The sequence below is a fragment of the Hippocampus comes genome, unplaced genomic scaffold (assembly GCF_001891065.2).
Source record: "Hippocampus comes isolate QL1 unplaced genomic scaffold, H_comes_QL1_v1.1 scaffold261, whole genome shotgun sequence".
Taxonomy (NCBI): Eukaryota; Metazoa; Chordata; class Actinopteri; order Syngnathiformes; family Syngnathidae; genus Hippocampus; species Hippocampus comes.
This window is the reverse complement of record NW_017805824.1, coordinates 3,333,704-3,357,547: the sequence shown is the minus strand read 5'-3', so window position 1 is coordinate 3,357,547 and position 23,844 is coordinate 3,333,704. Positions and strand designations below refer to the sequence as shown.

The 23,844-nt window shown below is 42.3% G+C and overlaps 1 protein-coding gene across 3 annotated transcripts in view; it reads left to right on the top strand.

The window, feature by feature from the left end:
• Positions 1–23,844, top strand: part of sox6 (SRY-box transcription factor 6) — a 150,126-nt gene that overhangs the window by 6,438 nt on the left and 119,844 nt on the right. For all 3 annotated transcript variants that reach the window (XM_019886918.1, XM_019886920.1, XM_019886919.1), the window contains exon 2: positions 16,781–16,852. The gene's annotated coding sequence lies outside the window, so the exon portion shown is untranslated. The remainder of the gene's footprint in view (positions 1–16,780; positions 16,853–23,844) is intronic.

The window sequence follows — 23,844 nt, the reverse complement described above, 5'->3', positions numbered from 1 at the left end:
AATGTTTTCATACCGCTGAAATGCAAAAGAGGATCATCGTACATATCGTAACACAAGTCTCCCCTGTCTGTATGATCGCAAATGATGTAGTTGGTGAAAGCTGACAGACGGCCGCGTATCTGCCAGCTTGATCTGACATGAGACATAAAATATGCTCCACGGTTGTGACTTGGCCTGCCAATCTGGTCTCCTCTCTCCCAATTACAACCATAAAGATGCTGGAAGCCATTTTTATTGGCACGTGAATGTTTTCGCATTCGACTCGACGTCGCAATTTGCACAATGTTGAGTGGTGGTACCATAAGTCGTGTTCACTTGTGCATGTGCATTCAGAATGAGGTTGAGCTTTGATGAACGCATTTTTTTCTGCCTCGAGTACCCGCTTATTTATGTGTACACTGCCAAGAAGAAGTCAAGCTAACCACAGCAACAATTGTTTATTGATATGCATGACAGTAGCGCGACGCTAACACGGTCAGAGGGCCAACTTCAAAATAAACCTCACCTTAGCAAATATATGAACATCAATGCCTAGGTGCGCTTTTATTTCAAAGTTGTTCCCGGCAGCGTGTCACGGAGCAACAGCTGACTTGACTTGTTTTGCAAATTCTGCTTGGGGCTATTTGCCATTTAAAAAAAAAATGTGACTTCCGACTTCAAGAACACAATAAAGTAAAGGTCAATCGCCAATTAAGGGCGTTAAAAAAAAACAACTTACCGGTAATTACGCTGACACTGTATTGTATGGGGCCTGTTGCTAGCGTTTAGCGGCAGCTCCAGCACTAGCACACACTAGTGTGAGCGAGCGCTAACAGCGCTCAAGTGCTCTAAATAAAATGGCAAGAGCTGTCGGATTACTTCTCAAAGGCAGTAGACAGAAATGACTTGGCACACTTTGATGCTGACAGCCTGTCGCAGTTGCTGTTCCAACTGATCACTTTTTAACAAACCAGGCATACTCAAGTGTATTATTTTAGCTGGCAAAATGGCTCCTGTGCTTTTGTTACATCATCTCATAGACTAAAAACTATGTCGAGAGATCTGTCTCCAATCTCACTAATGTTTCTAGAGAGGAAAATAGTGTGCTGCTATGCACAGTTTAAATTTTTAGTAGAAAATGTTGAACATTTAAAAAGGAAAACCAGTTGGGCGGTCATTATAAAGTGGAAATATTTGATTTTTAAATGTAACACAGGTAGATTTTTTTTCATCCAAATACCCAGTAGTCGAAAATGTTGAACATTTAAAAAGGAAAACCAGTTGGGCGGTCATTTATAAAGTGGAAATATTTGATTTTTATATCTAACACAGGTAGATTTTTTTTCATCCAAATACCGACTTATTCGATAGAATTTTCAGTAGGCTATCCAAATACCAAAATATTCGATAGCTGCAGCCTTGAACTATTAGCTTACAGCGTTACGGGGTTGCTGCATATTTGCTGCATGGAAACAAAAGTTTTCATTGTGAAGGAGCTATTGTGACCTCTCAAACAGGCGGGGGGAAGTTATGGAAAAGACAGGACATATTGGCCTCGAAATCGAATTTGTGATTGTTATTCCAATGGAACACGTTAATGCCAAATATAAATCAAAGTGACAAAGAGGGAGGAGGTGGAAAGGATTTTGGGGCTCAGCTTCTGACGAAGTTCGCCATAGTGTCTTTTGTTTCGGAATAATTGATTTTAACACTGACTTGGATGCGTTACAAGGATATGCCCTCGATCTGAGAAAATGTATCTTCTCTTGCTTCGATTACATGATTGATGGCACCGATGATGAAATGATGGCCCGAGAACTAAAGTGACCTCAGACCCTTGTGAACAAATTTATCAACTCATCGGTTAGACGTTCCACGACAATAACGTATGACTTTGTCGGTCTTTTCTGAGTGGTTATATTGGAGCTGTCAGGCTGACGTGAATACTAAATCGTATTGCATACTCTGTATCTACATAACTCAAGAATTGTTTGATTTCCGCCGTATTTTTTAAAAAAGAAACATGTGACACTAAGTGCTGTTCCGCTGTCTTACGTTTGATAAAAACAAACGTCGCCACGTAGCTGTAGATGAGTCCAGTTGTAATCTTATTACAGTTTTACTTCAGCTGATCAGTGGAAATTTGCTCATCTGGTAAACTGTAAAGAAAAAAGAGAACACACGCACACACACACACACACACACACACACACACACACACACACACACACACACACACACACACACACACACACAATCAGAGAGTAAGCTTGTTGGAGAGGGAGGATGATTGGCAGACAAACGGCAAGGGTCTTAGCTGAGAGGGGGCTGTTTGACATGAGCAGCAATGCTAAACCGGATTTTCTCCAAAATCTTACAAACCTTTGCTCAAATCAGCGGAACAACAGCGTGAGATGTTTTTAAGAAAGAAAAAAAAAAGATTCAATACAGCCATTACAAAATGTTGCAATTATTCAACTTTTGGGGAACCAGCCGTTTTCCAAGTTGAAACCGTAGCCACCGTGTACTTGCTGCGACCGCAGTGGTGCGCTTGACTTCACGCTATGCATTGTCTAAACAGCACCGTACACGGATCCATAACTATACATTAGCAAGCAATTTATCGATGTAAAGCATCGGTTTAAAAGTGAAGCTGCGCGAGAGAGAACACAAACACTTCTCCTCGTTCTACCCTTTAAATGTATATGTTTAACACAAAGTACCGGGTACGTCTGTTTCTCTGTCATTGGCCCGTTGCGCATTTTTCCGCAAATGTCAGTGAAATAAGCTCGTTTGTGTGCAATTCTTGCTACCGTTTGAAGCATGGGGAAGGTTACCATCTTCGGTTGAGGTGAAGATAATGAAAGAATATCCAATGTTGTGCGGCAGCCAAAGTTGGCCTCGGAAATGTGGAACCAATTCGAACAGAATGTATATGAACGCAGCATATAAGAAGCATGGTTGGACTCTTCCGACGCACATGGATGTAGCCGGCTGTGGTTGTGTGTCAACAGCGAGCAAAGCTTTATGTTGTTGGTTAGGGGTGGAGCCGTGGATAGACCGGGGAGGTACAATGTTCCTCCTCATCCTCAAAAAAAGCTAAATTTATTGGTTGCCATCTGCAGGGTGGAGGAGTTTGGGTTATGGTCAGGCCAAAGAAAGGCTTCTAATTAAACAGTCATCATTATCAACTTGTGGCCAGTGATCATCATCTCCAACACTGGTTGTCCAAGATGAACACGGGATGCTTGAGGCTTCGCTTGAAGCCGATAAAGGCTTGAATTAGAATAGAAGAAACAGCGGAGAAAAGTGCGAGCAAGAATGTTTTTTTTTTTTTTTTTTCCAATCTTGGCAGGATAGGCTACACGAGGCCTTGCACCAAATCAGGTTTAAACAATTACCCGACATCAGAGAAACCAGTAAAGCCTCACTGCTGGCACCGGCTTTTGCCTGCTGTACTTCACTCCAAAGCCTGGGCTAAGCTTTCCATAATTTCAATTAGTGTAAGAAGGTCTGTCTTCAGTATGAGGAGCTCTCCTTTTGAGTTTGACAGACCCTTAATATACTATTTCATGGTCTGATGTGTGGGGGACGCAGAGGCGCTCAGAGAGAATGGGGTGGGGGGGGGGCATATTAGGACCTAATTAGAACCCTGTGATTAGGGGCAAAGTGACTGTGATTAGGTGACCCGCGGATCACGTGGAAACACCCATGAATATTCAGACGACTGGATTTACTCGTCGAGCCGGGTTTCGTCGACTGGGAGACACTGGAGGGGCGGTCACCAACCTTTTTAAAATTGAGAGCTATTTCGTGGGTCTTGATTAATGAGCTACCAGTAGGGTACGCACTTCTGAAATAGCACAACTAATGTTATTATTAATGTTATGATATCATATTACATTATAATGCTATTCTTAGAACAGGCCTGCAGCTACTCATGCGGTCCTTGGGGGCCACCGATAGGGTGCCTGCTGGCAACACTTGGGTGACCCTTGCCCGAGAGTGTCTGCCGTCCTTCTCAGTCTTCGCAGAGCTAATGTTTACATGTGACGGATATCTTCAGCGTTTGATCATGGCAACATTTGTATTCACTCTTCTCAGATCATTTAGGTCGCTGTAAAGAAGAAAAAAAACATCTTTTAAATGTGTCAAACATGACAGAAAAGAGTATTGTTGACCCTTGGCAAATTAGGAATGTTAAAATAAAAAAAGAGGCTCCAAAATGGTGACGTCAAGCTGTGGGTGTGTCCGCTGAATGCCGCGCTGGAAAATTCGATTCTACTTCGTCGAGCACAGTGGTTCTTAACCTTGTTAGAGGTACCGAACTCAACCAGTTTATATGCACATTCACCGCACCCTTCATAGTGAAAAACAAAAATACGACTTTTTACAAATTTAAGACATATTTTGTATTTATTAAAAACAGAAAAAGAGTAAATCCAATATCAAGACATAAGTATGAGTTGTTCATTGTGCATAAAATGAACCGTGCATGACGTACTATCACGACAGTCACACGTTGACTACTGAGCGAACTAAATTCCCCGCAGCACTGATTGGACAAGCAATGTAAAGTGATCACCTGCAGCCAGTGATGGCCAAGCGGGCGTGTCATAACTAATTGACATCTTGAGTTGGGTGTGTCTTAACCTCCATGGAAGAGGCTCTGTCAAACCCCTGAGACCGATTCACCGAACCCCTGGGGTTCGATCGAACCCAGGTTAAGAACCACTGGTCTAGCATCGCCCTTATGCCTACATTTCCATACATGTTTAGGCCGTGATAATATATCATATATAAGATATCGGAGGCATATTATGTCACTGCAATGAGGTGCTCTAAAGCGGCCACACTAGCACGCGGCCCCGCTCTTCGTTCTTCCAGCTTTCGCTCTGTGATGTGCACGCTTATGACAGACAATGAGATGCTCTTAAGCGGCCATGCCAGCAGATTATCCAAAGGAAAGTTGTATTTTCAGGGTGTAAACTAGCTGGCTAGTGAGCTAACTGCTCAATACAGTTGTGGCAGAGAACCGCTGAAGGTACTTTAACGCCTTTGTAGCAGGGCACCAGCGACTCCAGCCAGATGCCAAAGTGCGCCCAAATAAATAAATAAATTACATTTAATTTAATTAAATACAGCGGTCCCTCGTCAGCGCTGGTGTTACGTTCCAAAATTAACCTGCGATAGGTGAAATCCGCAAAGTAGGAACTTTTTTCTTTTTTAACAGTCATAAGGCGATATATCTTAAGGCTGTAAACCTTACCAATCACACGCTCAAAGTTCAAACCTTCACAAGAAAAAATTGTGAACAGTATTATTATATTATTATTATTATTATTATTATTATTATTATTATTGTTTATTGTATAGGACACATCGCATGGAGGAGATAGATTCAAATTGGTCTACTGTACCTTAACCAATCAGGACACAGAATCCAATGCGTGTTTCTGCGCTGTAAAAAAAAAAACAGCTTACACAATTACATTTGAAAGTAAAAACTGCACTATAGTGAGTCCACGAAAGGTGAACCGCAATACTGTATAGTGATGGACCACTGCATATCTGCAATTCTCTACTTCATAGTACTCCATCTTTTCACATTTTCAACAATTATCTCCAAATATATACTGTGTAATGTATTTAGAAATGAATCCCGTTACAGGGCACATCTTGGATTTTTGTTCTAAAGCCACACGAAAGGGATGGAAATATCCCATCTTGTGAGATGTCTGCTACTTCATAAAAATATATATATGATCGAACCATTATTAGGCTCCAACACATGGAGAGCTCATCTAACAGATTTTTCTTTCCAACACAATACACTGGAAACTTTTTTTTTTTTTTTTTTACCACAGATGTGCCATTACAAATCTTTTATAGGAGTATGCGAAGGGCAGATTATTGTGAGATTTGACAATTTCACAACTGACTTCCTCCTTAAAATGACACTGGCTTACCTGCCCATTACTCCTTTTGATTTCAACAGTACATGCCTCTGCGCTCTGAGAGGTATTCATAATAAGCTTAAACTCCACTGGCTGCTTTGCTAAAAGGTGCTTATCTCTTGGGTATTGAAAAAAAATGGGGGTGGGAGTTAATATTTTTTTCCAATTTCAACATTTTACCATTTGGCCACAGTTACCCCCCTTCAAAAAACATTCAGTGTGATGTAGGGAAGGCGCACGCGCGCACACACACACACACACACACACACACACACACACACACACACACACACACGCGGTATTGTAAATGTTCACATAGACTGACACACGTTGACATGCTGCCCACGGCTGGAAAAATCTTATTATACCATTTAGGAATTGAAAAGAAGCAGCTGTGGAAAGTCCTTTGTTTCTGTAGCCAGGTAGAAATACGAAATGATTCAATGACAATTTGTTGAAGTGTTTTTCCTTTGTGTTTTGGGTCATTAGTACTTTCCAGGACATTGTACAATTTGCTGTGTTTACACTGCCGGCATACTTCTCAAAGTGTACATATGTAACGACGAGTGCGTCACTCTTGATGGGAGCGATGTCAATTTGTCATGTCGAATAATGAGAAGCATGTGTTGAACAAGTGAAATGAACTGGACTTGATTTTCCATGTGACCCACCTGTCATGCTTTCAGCACTGAACCTCATGTTACTGCTGTTGGGCAAGCCACTTAGAAGAACCACTGTTGTCCTGCTGCTGCTCCAACGATGCACTCTGCTCACAGCACAAACACAGGAACAAACAAATCCAAGTGCGTATGCCAGAATTTCAGTGCTCGGTGTTTGACAGCGTAACGCAAGCTCCATCTTCATCTCCATCTTAATTAAAAGTGCGCTGTGAGGTTGTACAGATTCCCTCCTGCTGTCAGTCTGCAGTTTTACAGTTTCTTGTCCCATGCTGTAATAGGCTCACAGGACATGATGGGGCTGTAATAACTGCTTGGCAATGCTTTTAGAACCACCACCCCTCCTCCCCTACCCCCATTCTCCTCTAAATCCAACATGTACGCTGAAATAAGGCATACATGGCACACGCTGTGATGTCACTTGTTATTGCTGGACAACGTGAAGCAGTAAATTAGGGATTATTTTCCACAATCTGCTGTACGGAGCACATTATGTCACAAAGGCCACATTGTAGCTCTTTGGGCGTAGAGCGCTGTTTTCTGACACCTTCCCTTGTTCTGTTTCAGTCCAGACTCGAGACTTGTTTTGGGCTCATTTCCTTTCCTTGTGCTGGAATCAATGGACAATAGGCCTATGGCCCAACTCATAAAATGGGAGGGTCCAGACTAATAGGGAAGAATGATATCCAGACAGATTGTATTTTGCTTTTCATTTTCTGGGTGAAATGATTTTGTCCAACGACCGTGTTCCATTCGGAATAAGGATCCCGGATGTATTTCCTTACTTGGCCGCGTGATTGCAAAGCTTCTGATTTGGAACGGCCAAGGGTTGAGGATCCAATAGAGAGCCTCCTGTTTTTTTCGTGTAATTAAATTTCCCTTTAACATTTGCTGGCAGGAACCTCTTACCTTGTTTGACTTATTTATTGCCTGACTCGAGAGGTAATTTGACCTTTTATTTCAAAGGCTCTTTTTTAATCCAGAAAAGGAGTGTTCAACTCAATTAAGCAAGTGATCAGTGGCTCAAACACTACATTTGTTTTCTCTGAAGGGAACAGCTGACCCGAGTTGTGCTCTCAGCCCCCTTGTCCCTCACTCCTGGCCCTGCCACCCCCGGGGGCAACAAGGGGGAGAGGTGGGGAGAAGGGGAGGGGGAGACACCAGTGAGACGAGAAAGGGAGAATGGGGAGACCAAAGTGCCCTACAGTTCCTGCCATGTCGCTGGAGATTTGTGTCCTCCTTCTAAATCATTTCCCTCTTTAGAAGATTACAAAGGCAGAAATATTCTCAAATTCCCCCTAAATGCACTCATTTGCATTTTCAAATGCTGCGATTTGTAGGTATTTAAAAAGAGAAACGACCTGTGCAATTGTAAATAAGAAGAAAGAGGTTCTTGTGTCAATTGTGAAAATCGCTGACGTAGGCCATGTGGAGCCACGGTGAAATACTTCAGTCACCGTCCCATTTACGGCATGGCTACGTGTGAGCGATTGTTACGCGCTTCTTTTAGTTCCTTGATGCTTACTTTCTTTTGTGTGTCATTTATTCCATTCAATCACGACAACCAATTTCTTATTAAAGATGCTGCACATTAACATTAACACAGCGATGGAATGATGTCACCTACTAAGCCACAAATGTTTTCCACCTCAGCCCTCAGTTGGAAAATGATTATTGGTCAACGTAGGACTACTTTTGCACAGCAATAAAAGTCATTTGGTGGAAAAACGATGCCCTTCCCAAATTCTCCACTGCCCCCCCCCCTCCACTTCCTAAAAAAAACCCAAAAAAAAAACAAGCATAATGTTCAGACACCACTGCCTTGTTGTAACCTGATCATTTATGGATCACTTGTTTCCTTTCTGGTTTAATTCACCATGTGATTGATTTTCAGTGCAGTGCCATTGGAAAATATCCACACTAAGCTGTGCCTGTGCCTGAACTCGGAGATCATTTGAATACAGATGCTCGAGGGCTTCAGCCTTGCCATTGGCACCCGTTTTGAGCGGCGAGACAATTGCAGATTGATTTTCTTTTTTCCTCTTATGAAAGTCGCAACTCATTTGTACAAGGAAGCGAAATGTTTATCATAAGCAACAATTGTAGTGGCCAGCTATTGGTATGGAATACAGTAAAGAATTTTCAAAAAAAGTTTAGCAGGAAACGGCATTGATCTATGATGTGTGTTTGCCCAAATGTAACAATCTTCTGTATTGACTGAAATCGTAATTTGGTGCATTTTTGTATATGGGCTCTTCAAGGGGGAGTTTGCCAGACTTGAATGTAACCTCACTTCACTAATCCTCCCCCAAATCCCTCTCGAAGCTCTGACCAGAGCCAGACTACTCACTGACTAGCGCGATTCTCACACATGGCCTTTGATAATGGCTTGTAAGTGGGAAAATGCATCGTCGTGATAAATAGTCACACATGAACACACGTCCAGCTTCGACAAAATAGCAGCACTAGCAATACTACCATTAGCACTGTAAACAAGCCAAAAAATGGCCACACTGGTAGCATGACTTATTCAACTGTTCCTAGAACATTTAATGTTATCAATTTGAAGGTTTATTTATTTACTTTTGGGAATGTACAATGAATTAATATTAAAATTAGGTCAGAAATGTACCTGTGAAGCAGATATTGTTAATTCTGCATCTTTTCTGAATCCTCTCAGTTCCTTGAGGTCCCTTCGCTCTGCTTGTTTGCTTGTTTCATGCTCAGTTCCTGGCAAATGAGGGATGGGCATTCATTCTTTTTTTTCAGAGGTAGATATTCCTCCATTAGTTAGTTAATCAACTTGGATTTTGAAGCCCAATGTAAAAGGTCAGTGTAAGGCTGAGGGCAGGCAGATTTTTTTTTCCACAGATCATTTTATTAATTTAACATAGGTTAGGTCACACTGACAGTTTTAAAAAATATCACGAAACATTTTGTTTTTAAATTTTAAAAAAGATCCCCTTTTAGAGATGAGGCTAAAATTCCCATTAACAATGGCATTTACAATAACATTGTTTTGTAATGTAATTTATTTAATTTACCTCCCATTTACAGATTGTACCGTAACTTGAATCATTGTGGGTAAATACAGTCGTGGTAAAGCAATGAACACTGTGTTTGCTTTTGTTGTATTATTACAATTGCATGAAGCTGCAGCTTCACCGCTACGCATGTTCATTTCATCCCTTCATATTTAGGCGCATTTACAGTATACTGTATATGTCGGTGCATGTGTGCGGCTGCGTGCAGAGTGATGCCCCCGCTGATTCTGCTCGTTGAGCTCTTTGTCCAGCACCACTCAGTGTGTCTGCCTCCTCTGGAGACTGGCAGCTTTCTGTAGTGCGCCTCCACAAAGACTCGGCCTCTTTTGAGGTGTTAAAAACTTCCATTATGCATCTCCCCGGACAAAAAAAAAAAAGAAAAAAAAAGAAAAAGAAAAAAAAAGCCAAGCCCATTTTAGTCCGGTAGCAACACAGGCAGACATTGTGGCCACGCTTCTCCAGCATTCATTTCACAGATTCTAAAACCAGTATGTGGTGAACAGGATTTGAGGGGCTAAAGTGCCCCGCGAGGGCCAGGCGATAAGAGGGGAGAAACACCGGCACACAGTAAACTAGAAGATGGGCTCAGGAAAATAAACACATTACCTGGGTGAGAGGGAGAGACGTGTTATACTCCTGCCCCCCCCCCCCACACACACAGATAAAAGAGACAGACAAAATAAAATAGCCGTATATAACTTGGAAATCAAGAGAAGAGGCCTCATTGGTGTGCAAGAAGAAAAGCCATGTGCTATTTTGTCTGTCTTTAAAAGCTCTGGAGCAAAAAATATGTGGAAGTATCAAGGAGAACTAGTAGGTTGCGTGTTCAGAGCACTGGAACCTAAATATTCTTCTCTTCTTATTAGACTTATCGAGAAAATAAAAGTATATTTGCAGAGCAGCCCATGAAAGCTTTGACCAGTCAGAAAGTGTTGTATCTTCATCAAGTTCTCCTCTGTGGATTTTCTTTCCCTTTTGCCTCCTTTTGCACTTTAGCCAGAAATGCAAATCCCAATTGTCCCCTCGTCAAAGATAGTTTCACCAAAGTGTCACTCCGATAGACATTCCTGACACACTGGTGCAAGACGTTTTTGTGAGTGTCTTGTCTGTGGTGGCTCAGTGTTAAGATGAGTTCATTCACTGAGACAAAGATGAAAAGGCGATAAAGGAGAGGTTAGTAAGACAAGGCAGTGACAGTTAATGCTGTGCCGGTGAATGAAGCAGCTGTTTGCATGACACTGACCACCCCCTCTACACTGAGTAACTCCAACGAAAATGGGGCCAGACTGGCAGAAATACTGATAAAAAATTAGAAGTGGACGTTTAATAAATATGTATTAGTCAACATTTTTAACATACCCTCTGACTTCCTGTGTGGCTGCTCATAGCCACGGATCTATGTAAGGAGTAGCACCCTAATTGCATAGATTGCTGCTGTTGTTCAGACATAAGATAGAGTGCTAGATTGGGAAGAATTGCATGCAAAGCTTGTGTAAAGTCAGCTTGACATACAATAACTATCAACAATGATATACATCAATATCAATCAATTATTTTTGGATTACAAATACTGTATGTCATGGGGGGGGCGACAGGAAAACCTGTTTGCGACCATTCAAACTGTTTACAAACGTCTAGCGAACGTCTTTGCAACCTTTGCAAAAGGTAACAAAACCTGCTGAAAAAACAGCATTCCCTACGTTCACTCGTAAGTCTTTGCCACTCAGTGAGGGCTTTAATCAATGGGTGTTCAAACACAAACGGTGCAGCAACACAGACAATCAACAACAACATCTCACGGGCATATATTCATGACGCTCAGCCAAAAACAACTTATATCACAGCTTAGTTTACACCATCAAATCCATTGTTAGTGTATTATATCTGTGTCTGTTGAAACCGTCCCTTGGAGGCTAAGGTGCAGACACCAGAAGGGAGGCTCATTGAATTTGAGCATGAAATCATTGAGTAAAAACTGTTACATTTTCCATTTAATCAGGTTATGACTGCACAAAACGGGAAAATGCTATTTTTGATTTTGAAAACACAACTGCTTTTGCTGGTGTCGGTGGGTTTGCGATGTAATAATAGCATTTCCAATCCATTTTAACTGGGAAAGATGATTTGACGTACAGGCACCGCTGTACTGTGGTGATTTTTTTTTTCTTTTAAACTCACATAGTTTGTTGAATAACACACTGGGAAATCAAGTGCAGCCCACACCAAACACACACTAAACTGCTATCTTTCACAAAGCCCTACAAGAGGCTCCAGTTCAAAAAGCAATCCCGGGAGGCTCAGCGTTTGCTTGATGTCTACTTTAAAGATACATGAACGTCTTCAACATGGGAGGCGCCAGTACAAAGGAATGGCCTTTGCCTATGTTTTCGAAACTCATTCAAGATATCCATCCATTATCTAAAGCACTTATCACAGGCGTCTGTGAAGAGCTGAGTGAGAGGCAACGTGCACTCTGGAAAAATTCAAACCAGCTCGAATGTATTAAAGTTGAGATTCATTCATCCATTTTCGATAGTACTTTTCCTCATTACGATCACGGGTGAGCTGGAACCTTTATCCCGGCTGATTTTTCACTGAGAGGCTTAGAACACCCTGGACCAATCGCTGGTAACACAACCTCGATTATAGCTAAGGACAATTTAGTACCTTTATCTCAGTAACATGCATGTTTTTGAATTGCGGCAGGAAGCTGGGATGGCTGCAGAAACGTACAAGTTCAAATGTTAAAAGTTCCACACGGTATCTAAATATTGAGCTAATTCGCGCCAAGAGCAGTGCTGGAATTTAGACTCAGTATGTATACATTTTGGGGTCATTTTGGGTTGGGTTATTTGTGTGTGTGTGTGTGTGTGTGTGTGTGTGTGTGTGTGTGTGTGTGTGTGTGTGTGTGTGTGTGTGTGTGTGTGTATGTGTTTGATAAAGATCTGAACCATGAACACTTGAGAAAAGGTTGTCACAAATGCCACAGGTGACTGTGAGTCCCTTGTCCCCGCTGCTTTAATGACACAGCCATCAGCCTGTCGGAAATATAAGTCATTAGCGTAACAGCATAATTGCCTGTCATTATTTCACTTTTTGGAAAAACAAAATTAAAAAAATGAGAAGATTCCAGATGCCTCATTTTAACCTTTGACCGTGGTAAGAATCTATAGCAGTGGTTCTTAACCTTGTTCGAGGTACCGAACCTAACCACTTCATGTGCACATTCACCGAACCCTTCATTCGTGAAAAATATTTATTTTTTCTTTTTTTTTTTCTTTACAAATTGAAGACATAAAAAAACACATTTATTCAAACCAGAAAAAAGGAAACACAATTAGTATAAGTATAAAGTATACGTTTTTTAATTGTACACAAAATAAACCAGCCAGTGATGGCCAAGCGGGCACGTCATAACTAATTGAACTGTTGAGTCGGGTGTGTCTTAACCTGCATGGCAGAGTCTCTGTCGAACCTCTGAGACTGATTCAACGAATCTCTGGGATTCGATCGAACCCAGGTTAAGAAGCACTGATCTCAACAGACAAATGATAATAACTCCTGTTTATATACAATAGCAAGCACACTACTCTTTTGTGATTGATTTTATGACCATGGGAGGTTTTCAACTGAATGTGAAGCAGTGTTTCCCAACCTTTATCGAGACGTGGCAAATATTTTGTATTGAAAAAAATGTTATTGCACACCAATAAACAAAAATGTCACCAAAAAGTGGACACAGTTTAATTACCGTCTGGTGGAAAAGCATTTCATTGTTCTGCTGAGAACGACACGTCACCGGCATAGATAGATGAACAAAGATACATTAGTGAATTGCCCAATTAGTCTAAGTGAAATTGGAACATTTCCCACAGCCGTGAGCCTCGATCTGGGGGCAAAAAATGGGAAGGCTTTGTTGGGGCCCCTCAGCGTGTTGGGGGCCCCATGTGAACCCTCCGGTGACACATAATTTATGAAAGTAAAAATGTTTAAATTGCTAAAATATGGTTGAGGGTCCCTTTCTGGCTGGTAGATTACATAATGTAATGCACAGTAGTTTTGTGTTTCTATCTGTCATCGGGAAAAACATCTGTCAAGAGCCCCCTCCCACAGGCAGTGAACGTCGGGGCCGCCTTTCATGACAACTAATCATGTGGGCCCAGATTTTGTTGCTCCGCCCTTGCCGACAACATACTGTTTGGGAATCAGTGATATTCTTTTTCACATCACAAGCGAAACTTAATCTGTTTAGCCGCTGTTGGTTTATGTGGAATATGCCACCCCGTGGAACCTCCAACTCACTAATGGAACAAAAAAATGGATGTATTATTTTATTAGGGATAGTGTTTTGACAATTGGTTTGGAAAAATGTGGTGAAACTAATAATTTGCCCTTCACTGCAATTGTTTTTAACAAGTCCCCAGTCCTCTAATTAGGAGTGCTTTAATGTTTCCTGCCTGTGGGTCTAATTCACAGCAGGCAAAGAGCAGCTGCATGCTGCTACAATAGGCCAGTTGACACTGACTCTTATTAGTCTGCAGGGAGTGTGGCATTTCATTCTAATAGAATTCGGTCGGGCTCATTATTTGCAATTATAAATTCCTTTATTGTTATCCCTCGGTCAAATAATTGACATAATAAGTCATGAATAAGGAACACATTTACCCATGTATTATTTCCCCTATTGTTTTCCATTAACGTCAGACGGCGAGTTCAAGGGTTGGTAAATTCTGTGTAATTATGAATGCTAACGTTTACTGAGGCAAAACAGGAATTAGGCCTTCAGTCAGAAGTCTGACAAGGATTTACCATCCATGTTGTGTGTGTGTGTGTGTGTGTGTGTGTGTGTGTGTGTGTGTGTGTGTGTGTGTGTGTGTGTGTGTGTGTGTGTGTGTGTGCGCGCGCGTGTGTATGCGTGTGTGTGTGTGTGCTTTCTCAAGCCAGAATGAATAGCTGGAACACAAGTTAATTGTGTGTGAAGGCAGAGGTGGGTGGTTGCAGCGCCATCACAGTTCCGAACCCTGAAGTTGTGTGCGTTTGAAAGGCCAATGTGCTATTCATGCAACTGCTTCCTATTGAGCCAGGGTCACTCCTGGCTCCCCTCTCCTCCATTGTCACCTTGAGGCTCAAGGCTACCACATTCAGACCTGTCTGTAACTCTTTGCCTTTATCTATTTGCTCGTGTTTATCCTCCAGCTGCCCACACACACACACTGATAGCAACGAGCTGGCCACATTTATCGGCTCCTCTCGTGGATGACGTACGGGCTGGACGTGGTGCAAATTAGTGACAGATCAGTTAAGCGTGACCTTAAAAAAACCCTTGGCCTTGCTTAATTGGCAGCACTGATGCAGCCTAATTGCATAAATCCACTGGCAATGATGTGGTGGTTTATTGTGGAAAAACAAGATAATGTGAGAAAATTTACAGGAAATGGTTATGGAATTTTTTTTTTTCTGGTTAGACGGTTGAGATGATTCGTTCTCTTTGCCCTCCGTCATGAAGAGAGATGCAGGCTGCGTGCTATATGCGGTGTGCCACAAAAGTTCCAAGACTGGTTGTCACAAAAGATATATTTCAATCCCAAGCTGCAAGCAATGAGTTTTTTGTTTCGAGAAGAGAGTTGTGGCTGCTTTCACCATGACGACGCGTTTGCTTACAATGCCTGGAGCATCTGACAGTTCCCGGCTGAGAAAAATTAGGTGCTGGAGCAACCTCACTACTCAACCGATCTGGCTTAGCGTAGTTCCGTGCGTGTCATCACGGTGATTCATTTTATAGACAAGTTGAAGGAGCTGCGGAGATCCTAGAAGAATCCTGCCAGGAGTGAATGAAGTGTGGGAGAGAAGACCAGCAATGTTAGACATAAGGGTCTTGTCTCATTTCACCTATATAAGAAAAATATTCAACAGCTAAATATGTCCAATAGTGTTGTTGTAATCAAGGAGGGGAGGAGCATCTGTAGACATGTAAATGTAATTGCACATTCAACATCTCATTCTATTGAGGAATAGAAGCCTCAGAATGCTCACTAATGTGGATCCCGTTGCTTTTTCAGGCATCAGATGAAAATAAAATAGACTCTTAGATGTCGAATCTTTTTTTTTGTTGTCGTATTTAAAAAAAATATATCTGTACGTAGGAAGCGGGTCATGTTTACATCTCTTGATTGTACGAACATATTGGCGCAATACAAAGATAGAAATAAAAATCGAAAGAAAGGAAAAAATCTATACAGTAGACATCTCAATTCAGCGCAGTTTACATGTTCAAAGAGAAGAGGAAGAAGTAAAAAAAAAAATTATCTCGTTCTCCCCGTTGTTTCTCTCTAAATTATTGCTCACGTTCATAGACTTGTAGATCATTTATATCTTGAGGTATCCTAAAATAAATACAAAAGAAAAAACTCTCTCCTCTTTACACGTGTAGATATATATTTTTTGTATGAGTGTCTTAGAGACCCTTTTCAAAAACACACATCTAAGAAAAACAAAGGACAAAAAACAAGGACACGCCCCTTTATAGATGTGTGCAGATAATCTTCGCAATAAGATACACCTGCCGCATATCATAGATTCGCATACTGTTTTTGTCGTCTTATATTAAACCTCTTTTTGAACACGCCGAGTAATTCACGCCTTTACAATTCGGTTTCATAATTGGTGATCTTTAGCTACTTACTCTCTTCACTACACAACTAAATCGAGCATGGGCCCTAAAACAATTGTCAGGAGATTCAAAATTCGGTTTTACCAAGAGAACAACGAGCACGCTATTACAAAGTGACCTTCAAGCCAACAGTCACCATGGCCCTGATTCTCTTTCACTTGTTCTTTCTCTGTTTGTTCTGATGTCGGCAAACACTGTTATCAAAGGGCCATGTTGTTTCAAAACCATGCACCATGTTCCTGTTGCATTCTACAATCGCATACTTTTCAATCCCACGTGCTAAATGTAATATTGGGTGTACTGTCTGTCACTTTTTGTGTTGCCACTTCATATTACAATTAAAGAAGACATCTATTTTTTTCTCTCTCTCTCTCTCTCTCTCTCTCTCTCTCTCTCTCTCTCTGTCTCTCTCTCTCTCTCTGTCTCTCTCTCTTCTCTGTGCTTTCATTTCAGGTCATTTACATGAATCCGAAATCAACGTGCCAGTGAGTCACTGGAAGCTGGGGAGCGAGTGTTTCAGTTTTTGTAAGTATCAATTTGCCTCTTGAGCTGTTTCTGTTCCTGACGCATGCCTCATCGTCTCCTGCTGTTTGTCACCCACACTGAACACCTGCAGCAAATGAGCCGGACTATTGAATCGTCACGATGCACGCACGATTACACACTTTTATACTTGGTCGAAGCAAAGTTCACCACTTGATCCTGCACTTGACATCTTTTCAATGTTTATTCTTCCCGTTTTAAATAAAGCTAATAAATACAATGCAAATTATTTAAAATGCACGTCGATGGCGGAATGGTCCTGCCAACAAAATCATCACTTTTCAGGAGACCCAAAAACAGCATGTTTGCTAAACCGTTAATGTTTTATCGTCAGAGAGAGCAACCCATTTTCAAACCTTTAGATTGGTCAATAATCTGTTAAAAAAAATGACAACCACACCTGTGGACTGATCAATAGTATCTATGAAAAAATCTCTCACAGCTCACCTGTTCGCTGAATTTGATCATGTTATATTCCCCAGCTGAGACTTTCGGCACTATGTTGTCAGCTTCAGCTGACAGTAAGTACAAAATGGCCGCCCCCTGAGATGGATATAAACGGCTGGATTTTACTGCTTAAAGCAATATTCATCAGAATGTTGTGTTTCGATCCGTTGGGGGCGCATGGAACATGTTATTGAGAGGAACATTTTTGACTTCACTTCCCCTTTAAATGTTAACAGTCCAAACTCTCAGTACTTCCCGAAGGTTTCAAGTCGTAGGGAGAATTTCATTGCGATCATACATTTGCAGACACCTGAGGACATGCTCAACCGGTGTCTCCCAATTCACATATTTCCCATTACTATGTAGTATAAATGGTGAAATCATGATAATCTTGTCCATGCCTGTTTAGTTTAATGTGAAATTAGACAATACCTGATGGCACACCTAAGAATATCTCACAGCGCAATCATGTGTCATGGCAACGTTGTTTGTAAATTGAACTGTAGTGGATCCCCGCTACTCATGGGCAGCGGGACCGTCCCGTCCCGCAATGGCCAAAATCTGCATAGAATTGACGTCCACTGAAATACGGAGCTAAAAAAAAAGAACAGAGGCCCCCCCAAAACGATTCAAACAAAAGCGATTAACATTCAACATGCGTTTTCCACAAAAAAATGTGAGGAAAATGAGGAAACCCCATGCCCCCTCAGAATATTAAAAACATATTTTAAAATACCGTTCTGAAAACAAGTGGAGGAGAAAAAAAATCTGCAAATCTGCAAATCTGCAGTTGCTGAGTATGTGGGGTTCCACTGCATAAAAATAGACCACCAACTCCCTTCACGTAATACGCAACAAAGCTGAGGATTTGCAGCTCGTATTCCAGAGAACCTGGCATCGACCACGGGGAGGTATTTTGTTACAAATGAAATAACAGCACTGTAAAGCGAATGGTCATTTATTTCTCTTTTAACACCTCACGTTGGCTGTTGTGATACGTGATCGAAAGCTCAACACCAACCACTTGGCAAATACGAACTTACAATTGTTTTTAAATTTGACAACCTGTATTGCGGCAAATGATACAATGAGACTAATTGCTGGACCCATCATTGTCAGACAAGCATGCGAAAGCCACACTCGTGCTGAATAAATCGTCCTCAACGCGCCTCTGATAAATAGACCTCTGTTTTGCATGATGCACGGTATTATGATGAAGTCATTAAAGTAAAATATGCTCTCAGTGGATTAGATGCGGTGTTGTCTGGCTTCTCTTTGCAGTGGTGATTAAACATGGAGGATATTGAGCCGCGGCAAAAGGATCTAACCTCTAGGTTTATTGTTATTATTTAAATGAATGATAAACATGATTTATTTGGCGAATAAAAATCCAATATAGATTTGGCTGCTGTCCTGTATCTCAAGGTATGATCCCTCCGAGTGTTAGACAGAGTTCACTTAGCAGCACTATACGGTGAAAAACAGGAGCAAAGAACACGCCATTAATCTTCTTGCTACCCCAGCTGTGGAAAGTAATGCATAACTAAAAGTCCGCTTAAATGAATTAATGACTTCAACCATGAACTTTTCTCCCAAAACGCCATGAATCGTCTCTGACTGATAATGCGCCGCGACCCTGGAGTGTGAAGTCCCTGCTGCCTTTAGAGTAGCCACTTAATTGATTTGCAAATTATTTAAAGTTTGTGTTGCCCTGGGGAGTACTCCTCTCTAATGCGGGCCCATTCACAGAGCTGTTACGGAATCGTGGCAATAACACAACCGATATGAGAATGGAGATGATGGCTGGATAAACAGGTGATGGAATTGTCTGAAAGACTCCGGAAAATTAATTCCAGAGATTTGCTTGTTAAATACACGATAGCTTCTGAAAAAGTGCAAAGACCGAGAACTGTGTACTTTTTTCAGTTGTGGAGGTATGGCGGAAATTGTTTTTAATAATTTCACTTTCCAGAATTTTTTGGAGGGATTGGCTAAAACGGGGCTCAGAGTAGACCCTCTCCTACCTACAAGAACTGGAGCGGCTTGGTTTACATCAGCAATTATCAGGCGGAATTGCGACGCGCATTTGGCTCGCTAGCTTTGCGTTCAATCCCCCCAAAAACATCTTTCCTTCGGATAGGCTGCTGGTGTGTCGGTTTTAGAGCGCCTCATTGTCAGCCATAAGTGCACGCATGTTACAGGGAGAAGGCAGGAAAGTGAGGTCCAAAAAAAACAAGGACAACGTGACAGCCAGTGACTAGACAGGGCCTTCAAGTTGGTGTGGCGGCTTTACAGTGAGCGCCTCGTCATGGCATGAAAAAGTGCCAGTGGGATATATTCCAGCCACAGGAGGTTTGTATATAGATACATATATAAAAAAAAATGTGTGTGTATATGTGGCACACAAACGTGTACAGGTAATTATGTGTCGGCGTGAGAGGGATTGTAGCCTTTATTTTCCCAAGTCATATCACTGGTATATATTGACAGGTGATAGATGAGCTTTTCATGATTTCTGTGCATTTAGCGGACACGACCGCAGCTTCTGAGAGTGGAGAAAATTTCAAAACGTTTTCTTTTTTTTGATCATTCAAATATGGCAGGATTATTAACAACACTGTTCTCTGTGACGTATGAGATTTACAAGATATCTATTGTCAGTTTAGAGGGATTTCAAATCAAAATCGAATATTTTCAGCACTTCATGCGTACATCGAGGTGCCATCCCGTACATCTTCACGACACTATCGTGAATTGCATAGCGTCGTTGTCACAAGATTTGATTGAGTAATTAGATCATTGTTGAACAGGTTAATGCAATGGCTTCAATGGTTCATTCAAATGCCGCTGTGAAGAAATCTGCGCTAATATCAATACGCCTCTAATCTGGAGCCATTAGCAAGTGCTGTCATTCAGACACACGATGTCGGCCTGATTTAAATAAAATGAAATGAAGATAGTTGTTTCCGGTCTCTGGGCTTCACTCATCGCCATAAACATATGCTCTGTGCCCCGCTTCTTTCCATCTTATTTATGACTTTAATTTGTTGTGTGGGCTGCGCAAGAAATCAAATTTAATCCAATCCTCCCAGGGACCCTGTCATATAATAACATGGTAATTTCTGTGTATCCTTTTGAAAAATGAGGAAATTAATTCCTCCTGACATGTTCTAATTATTCCAGTGTGAATGGCGGATGGGCTCCCCTTTTCCTTCCCTCCCCCCACAGACCCTCCTAAGTGTCAGTTGCTGACGGGTGGCGAGGTGCTAATGCTGACCAGCAGCGCGTTTAATTTGAAACATGGGCAGACACCTTTCAACACACCTTGCTAATGTTGGAGTGGCTCACACAAATTAATTCACTACTCATCTGGCAGCGCTGACTGAGGTGTGTGTGTGTGTGTGTGTGTGTGTGTGTGTGTCTATATCAAGAATTTGTGGGCGTGTGTGTTTGTGTGTGTGCGCGTGTGTATGCGCGCAGGCGTGTGGAGGCCAGTAAGCAAAGTCATTTGAAGTCGAGTGACACAGTGCGAGGTGTGCATACGTTTGGTGTTTGTATGTATATGTGCATCCAGTGCTTGTGAGTATGTGCTTGACCAAGTATCACTCGTCTCATGTGATGTTGTGATGAAGACTGTGTTTGGACACCTTCTTCCAAACTCACAGTACTTTTTCACACATGCCGCCGCTCCGTTGAGAGCGCGCAGAGCCTTTATTTAATTAAACTGTCATCAAGCAGTCATTTCATTTCAATATAGGGACAGTTGTGGCAGAAATACTGTCAAATAACGACAAATTGATGTCTTTTGCACACTAAACATTGATGCTCCCAATTAGGAAAGGAATAAAGTAGCACGTGTGTTGTCGCTGCCGAGTGGAAGCTTTGCATTTCTCAAAATGACAATTTTTCTGGCACCTTTTTGCTCGAGTTACCAAACAACACATTGTTAAAGTTATTGTGATCGTATACGGTTGAGCACCACCATCTGCAAAACACTTTTCCGTATTCATATTCAATTGGGATTTATTAGCTTGATTCATTTCATGAGTTAAGAAAATGCGAATCTATTCTGCTCTCATTGATTGGGATGTTAGACGCGTCACCCAAAGTCTTGTGCTTATTTGACTGCACAAAAATGTCATCATATGACTTGGGCTTTGGAGGTTTCGATGATATACTGTATTCAGTATACTGTATAATTGGCAATATTGAATTTGGACGTGATTTTAGTTTGTTTTTTATTTTTTCACTTTTGACCGAAAGGCATCATCGATTTTGGTCAATTTGAGGTTCAAATAAAAATGGCCTTGAAGAAGTAAGCGGGTGGTTAACATATCTGCCTCACAGTTCAGAGGTTGGGGGTTTGAATCTGGGCTCCATTCCTCCTGTATCGATACTTCGTCCTCCTCCAAGATTCCAAAAACATGCTTCTAAGGTTAGCTGAATACTTTAAATAGTCCTTAGGTATGAATGTCAATTTCGTTTTTGTCTGCGAGTGCCCTGCATTGGCGCAACCAAAGTCAGGTGGGATCGACTGCCGTTCACCCTTGAAACTAATACGGTCAAACGGTAACAAAAATGGATGCTTTGAAGAAGTAGTCCAGAGCATTGTATACATGCACGACTCGGTATGAAAAAATGTGTTTCCACTCTAACGTTTTATAGTATCTAAGCAGCTGAGACAGGAGGAGAAAAAAATAAACAAACAAAACTTAGTGAGCATTTGGAGTCGCCTTGAAACCACAGAGCTGTAATTGATTTGGTGTGCATGTGCCTGCGTGTGTGTGTGTGTGTGTGTGTGTGTGTGTGTTGTCTCTGGGCCGCAGAACAGAGGACTCATGGTCATGGCGTCATGGTCGAGGAGAAGAGAGCGCGGCTTTGTGAGCGGTGGGTGGGTCCCCATTAGTCAGAGACGGGAGAGGCGTCAACATGGCCGCCACGGCCCAGTGGGACTTCAGTCCCCCCGCCTCAGCCCCTCACTCCACTTACATCCTGTAGGGTTAATCACTGTCGCTTTGGATCCACGCAGAGGGCGCAAACGGTGTCTCCATCAGCGTGGAAGGAGCGAGACGCAGGGCAGCAGTTCGAGAGCGCCTCCTGCCACCCTGTGAGTCGTTTCCTCTCCGCGCCATTGAGTGGAGTCCTAGTTGCCTAGTTTGGAGAACTTTTTCCGAGACTTCTTCTTCTCGGCATCCTTCGGTCTGGATGGCGATATCTCGCTGAGGAGCGACACCGCGGCAGGATCTGCGCAGCTCATTTCTGCAGCTCATCGTGCACTGCGCGCGGCGTGTGCCTGTTAATGACTGCGAGCGCCGCCTCATGCCAAGACCCACATGGCTGCTGGTGATGCATTAAATCAGCAGTCAATTTGACTGGAAGTTTGAAATCTGGCCTAGGTTAAGGGGATGTGCTGAGGCCGTGTTAATAGCGAGCTTGTTGTCCATATGGTACTGCTTTAATAGAGCACATTTGTTGCAGATGGTGGGAGACTTGGAGAGGCAGAGGGAGCTTTTGGCAGGGGCTCATTCTTCGAAAGGGCTGCCGGGCTGCTCAAACCCGTGCAGGCCAACTTAGTGATGTCGATCCTCCCTGCCCTTGAATTGTGGTTGTGCCTTAATTTAAAGCCATTCTTTTCTTTCTCTGTCTCCCGAAGAGGAGCAGATCTATTGGAACTCACTCACATTTTCCTGAATTTGCTCGTTTCACTTCCAAACCGCACCTTTGCTTCCATACGCTAAGTTCAGTTGTTCCTGACCACAACGCCACTGCAGACGGCCGACACAGCTGAGGCAACACAGGCGGCGTGAGTGAGAGTGAAAGAACAAGGGGTAATGGAATGAAACCCAATATATAGATTGGACCCCAGCATGGCTAATCCGTTTCGTTTCGTTGAAGGATCCAGGCCACACACACTCGTTGTTCTCAAACAATCCGGTATAAAATGTCATTTTTAGAATATAGTTTGCGTTCAGTTCACATCGGCCATTGTTTTTGTCGCCGGTTGTCGCTTTTGCTTTTTGCACTCGGAGAAGTGAGGAGACACGCTCGATCTGTTCTGCACTGTTTGACGGGTGTTTTCTCACGTTGTCACTGGCTTGGTGTGGTGATGGTATTATGTGCACTGGGCCCAGCTGAGTGGAAAAAAAGAGCAGAGCAGCAGTGCCCCTGGCTATTGCTCTCCCGCCTCCCTAGACACCTTCTTGTGAGAAAAGTCTCGGCTGAGCCCTCTGGGCCTTGCAGAGCCACTGGCTCACTAAGTGCTGGCCAGTCTGAAAGGCACGATGTCCTTGGGCCCGCTTCATTCTTTCCATTGTCTCATGAGCCAAGACAGCGAGCCAAAAATGCCAATTTACACACATATCGCTACAACTCTTGCGTCCAGTGCCATGATGTCTTGTCGTATTTGCGATGAGGCGACTGACTGAGTTATTGGGACTAAAATGACTTACTTTCAACATACTAGATGGAATTTGAATTTGTGGCTCTTGAGTTTAAAGACCCTGCAAAGTGAATGTGGAGATTTGCTT